This window comes from Plasmodium gaboni, chromosome 12 (genome assembly GCF_001602025.1).
Source record: "Plasmodium gaboni strain SY75 chromosome 12, whole genome shotgun sequence".
In the NCBI taxonomy this organism is placed as follows: Eukaryota; Apicomplexa; class Aconoidasida; order Haemosporida; family Plasmodiidae; genus Plasmodium; species Plasmodium gaboni.
In genome coordinates this window covers 23,860-28,645 of record NC_031492.1, presented here as the reverse complement: position 1 = coordinate 28,645, position 4,786 = coordinate 23,860, and positions in this window count along the sequence as shown.

Genomic DNA, 4,786 nt, shown 5'->3' with positions numbered 1-4,786 from the left:
TTTTTTTTTTTTTTTTTTCTAAATTAATTCTCTAAAAGGAAAAAAAATAAAAAAATAATAAAATAATATAAATAAATAATATGATATAATTGTTATATATATTGTCTAATAAGTATATATATATATATATAATAAATTTTTTTGGGGGTGGGGGTTTATAAAAGGATGTTTCTAATGTTATACAACTTATTAAAGGTAATAGGTAAGGTTCAGGAAAAAAATATTTTTAGTATAAATTCTTTTGGTTATATTGTATAGAACAACATAAATGTTAGGATAAATATAATATAATTATAAGAATATATTTATTTATATTTTAACATAGATATAATTTATTATAAATATATTTTTGAGTTTAAAAATGATGTATATTTTCTTTATATTTTTTATACCTTTATAAATAACAGATTTTATAATCTTTCTCTCTCTATATATATTTATATATATATAAATAATGTTTATATAATAATTGGAATAAATAATTATTAAAAAATAAATATTAAATATAACAAAAATTAATAGAATTTATTATTTTATCTATTAATTTATTTATATATAAATAATATAATTTTAGTTTTTATTTTATTTATGAAAATAATATATTATTTTCTTTAATATTTGAAATATAAAATATTTTAAAAAATTATATATATTAAATTCTTATTATATTAAATAATACATATATTATAATTATTATTTTTCTTTTAATATATATATTATACATTACTAAAGAATAGATTATTTCTAATGAGCTTTATTCTAAAAAAAGTATATAAAAAAATACGTTATTAAAGAAATGAAGTAAAAATTACCTATAATATAAATAATAGATATTTATTAGAGAATATATAAAAGTATTTTATTTATTTATTATTATAATTTTGTATATATATATATTAAATATATTTCATTTATGGAGTCTTTTTTATGAGATTTTAAAAATTTTTTTTTTTATTTATTATATTATTATATTTTATTAATATATTATATATATATATATATATATATAATATGTTGATTTCTTAATGTTATAGAAAAGAATATAATATTGAAAAAAAAAAAAAAAAAAGCTAGCTGCTTTTTTACAATAAAATATATAAAAATAAAAAAAATACCTTTTGTAAATATATATTCTTTTTAGAATAAACGTTACAAATATTAATTATAAAATAATAATATATTTATATATATAATAATAATGTTTTTATATATATATAATAAATAAAATATATATTTTTTAATTTTTTTTAATTTATTTTTTATATGTTTGTTCTTGTTTTATATTATATTCTTTTTTTTATTTATTCGCTCTGAATATATATATAATTTATTTTAATATTTTAAATATATAAAAAATTTATATTAAAAAATATATATATATATTATAAATTATATATTTATAACTATATATATTTTTGGTTTTATTTTTTTTTTTTTAGTAGCATGTTTTAATTAAAATGTTTTTATGACAAAACATTTTTATATAATATATATATAATATTATCTTATCATAATACAATATAAATATAAAATTTGATACTTTGCTTTTATTTTAAACTCTTTTTTATAATATTTATAATGTATTATATAATGTTAAAAAAAAATTTGTATGAATTATTTATTTACAATATATTTTTTGAATATAAAAAAAAAAAAAAAAAAAAAAAAAGGAATTTTCGTGATATATATATTTTCTATTATTTTATTATCATATAATTTATTTTACTTTTTCCTTTTTTTTACTTTTATTTAAATTCTATTATTTTTATAATATAAAAAAATTTATGATTCTAAACCATTTCGGTGTATTAGAAAAAATGCAAACAATTGTAATGGGTATGTCAAAAATATCAGAATAATATATGTGTTAAATACATCTTTAGTATTTTAAATAATGTTGTATAAGTTTTAATAAATATATTATAAATTATAAAAAAAGAAAACATTAAAATAAAGGAAAATATTATAATGATAAACATATATTCTATAATAGTCTAAATTTGTTTTTTTCTATAATGTTATATATATATATGTATATATTACATTAATGATTACATGTATTATTAATATTAAACATATTAGAAGATTTTTAAAGCTTATAAACCTAAAACATTCCCTTATTTTGTTTACACCAAAATTTTTTTTAATTATTCTTTATAAAAGTTTGATACACATAGAAAAAATGCAATATTATTTATTTTGTTAATATAGGAATAAATATATATTTATATTTTTCATTATATATATATTTTTGATAACCTATTTTAGTGTTCATATAATTATTTTTGAAAACTAATGTGGTTATTAAACAATAATGTTTTTGTTATTCTATAAAAGGAACATAATATATATATATATATATATATATATATTTATATAATAGTATACATATTTATTTTATTATTGAAACATGAATATAAATTAATTGTTAATGTATATTCTTTTCATTCTAAATATACCTAAAATATTAAATTACTATAACGGTGTTTATCTTTTTATCAACCTATACATAGACTGAAGGTATAGATATTATAAATAAGCACATATATATATATTTATTTATTTTTATATTTAATATCTTATTGAAGTTGAAAAAATGGAAAAAGTAAATATTCTTATGAATTTGCATAAATTGTATTCTTTTATGATATGTATATATATATATATAATATATTGAAACCTACATATATATATATATATATATATATATATAGAATAGAATAGAATAGAATAGGAAAAGAGAAAAAAAAAAAGATTCATATATTTTTCATTATTTTATACTGAAACAATGCTAATGATTTAAAGAATTATGAACATAAAAACTTTTATCAATGTAATATTGAAAAAAAATATATATATTTTTATTTTTTTTTGTATGAAATTATGAATGTTTTGTTGAATGTAAAAATAGATAATTTAATTTTTATTATATGTCTTCTCTTTTTTTATATAATTTAATAATACATAATATAATATGATAATTTGTGTGTGTCATAATAAGACAAAATATAAATAATTAAATACGATTAATTATATATATAAAGATAGTTGTATTGGTTATATTAATAATTATAGTTATTTAATATATGATATAGATTTATAAGATTGAAGAATAGGTTATAAGAAAATATAAATATTTTGAATTATTTAAAATTTATATTGTGGTATACTAAAAAGTCCTAATGAAGAATATAAAATACTTATCTAATGGAAGACATTATCTAACCATATAAAAAATAATATTCTAAGATGTAAAAATTTGGATTATATAGAATATTATTAATAATGAAATGTTTTTTTTTTTGAGAACGTCCGACTTATTAAGATATATATATATATATATATATACATAATTATAATTATAAAATGATATGAATATTGTACCTAACATTATTGTCATATATTATTTATTCATGTACAGGATAATTATTGTTTATTATTAATTATGTGAATTTATATTTTTGAATGAGATATTTGAAATAAAATATATTTTTATATTATATTATATTATATTATATGATAATGATAATATAATAAATATGAAACCTAGAAATGACAGATACTTCCAAAATTATTCATAGGATTATATATATATATATATATATATATATATATATATATATATTAAGAATGAAAAGAAAATGATTAATTTCATTTATTACAAAATTCATATGAAAATTCTGTACTCATAAAAATATAGATAAATGAATAAACAAATAAATAAATATATATATATTTCGCTCTTACTATAGTATTAAATAAGATAGATATTACTAACAAGTATATCATTTTATGATTACAATTATTTTTTTATATAAAATATATATATTTGTTGAATACGTAATAATATAATTTATATATTAACCCATGGAATACTTATTTTATATTTTTTTTTTTTTTTTTTTTTTTAATTTTTTTATAATTTTTTTTTTTTTTTTTTTTATATAAAAAAAAAAAATATAAAAAAAAATTTAAATAATATTATAATATAAATTTATTTATAATTTATTATTTTTTTTTTTTTTTTTTTTTTTTTTTTTTTTTTTTTTTTTTTTTTTTTTTTTTTTTTACTTATTTAATAATTCATCTTATTATTTTGTCATAAAAAAAATATATATATATATATATATATATATATATAATATTATATATATATATGTACATATTTATGTTTGATATATTGTAAAATCTTTTTATTAAATAACATCTTTATATCTTATATGGTCACATTTTTATTTTTATTTTTATTTTTTAATATTTGCAAATCATGTTTTTTAATATATATATATATATATATATATATATAATATTATATATATATATGTACATATTTATGTTTGATATATTGTAAAATCTTTTTATTAAATAACATCTTTATATCTTATATGGTCACATTTTTATTTTTATTTTTTTCCTTTCCTTTTTTTTGTATTCAAGAAAAAACAAAAATATATAAATATATAAATATATAAATTTATAAATATATAAATATATAATTTAAAATATATATAATATTGTATAAACGTAGCATGAAAAAAAAAAAAAAAAAAATCAAGAAAACAAATGAACATTACTTAAAGGATGGAGAAAGCAAACTGAAAAGAAAAAAAATAAAAAAACTTCAAAAAAAGAAAAAAAAAGATAAAAAAGAAAATACTGTATACAATAATAAGAATAGTTTTTTGAAGAATAACATTATCAAAAAAAAGAAAAAAAAAATAAGACATAATAATAACTATGATGAAGAAATAGAAGATAAAAAAAAAGAAAAAAAGAAATGTAATTA